Source organism: Phoxinus phoxinus (assembly GCF_949152265.1).
Source record: "Phoxinus phoxinus genome assembly, chromosome: 11".
Classification (NCBI taxonomy): Eukaryota; Metazoa; Chordata; class Actinopteri; order Cypriniformes; family Leuciscidae; genus Phoxinus; species Phoxinus phoxinus.
The window spans coordinates 35,733,855-35,734,355 of NC_136886.1; positions in this window are offsets into that span (position 1 = coordinate 35,733,855).

Below are 501 nucleotides of genomic sequence, written 5' to 3' on the forward strand. Positions count from 1 at the left end.
AAGAGGCAAAAATAACGCAAGAAGTGCTCAAAATACAAAGTTCAGGTATTGCTCAGAGTAGCATAAGCCAAACAAGGGAGGATAAAAGTTTTTTTTTATTTTTTTTTTATTTTTTTATGTCAAGTGCTCACGGAAGAGATGAGTTTTCAGTTGTCAGTCTGCTTCAGCTTCAGTCTTATCCCACTATTCTAACTTTTGTCCTGAGATAAAAAGTTGCAGTTACTGTTAAAGTCCCCCAGTGGTGTAAATCCAGCTTTTAATGTAGTTTATGTGTGTGTGTGGTGTTATTAATCTGCTTTAACACACACATGTGTAAGTTCATAAGTGGACAGCATTGCTGAGTATTTTCTGCTTAAAACTGCAGTGAACCAAAGACAGTCTCAAACACACGGTTTGAAATCGCTGGTGTTTCTGACGTCACACACTACCTTGACCAATCAGATCAACGTGTGATCTAGAGGTCTTCACGGGTCCAAAAATTCTTACCCGAACCGGAAGGGA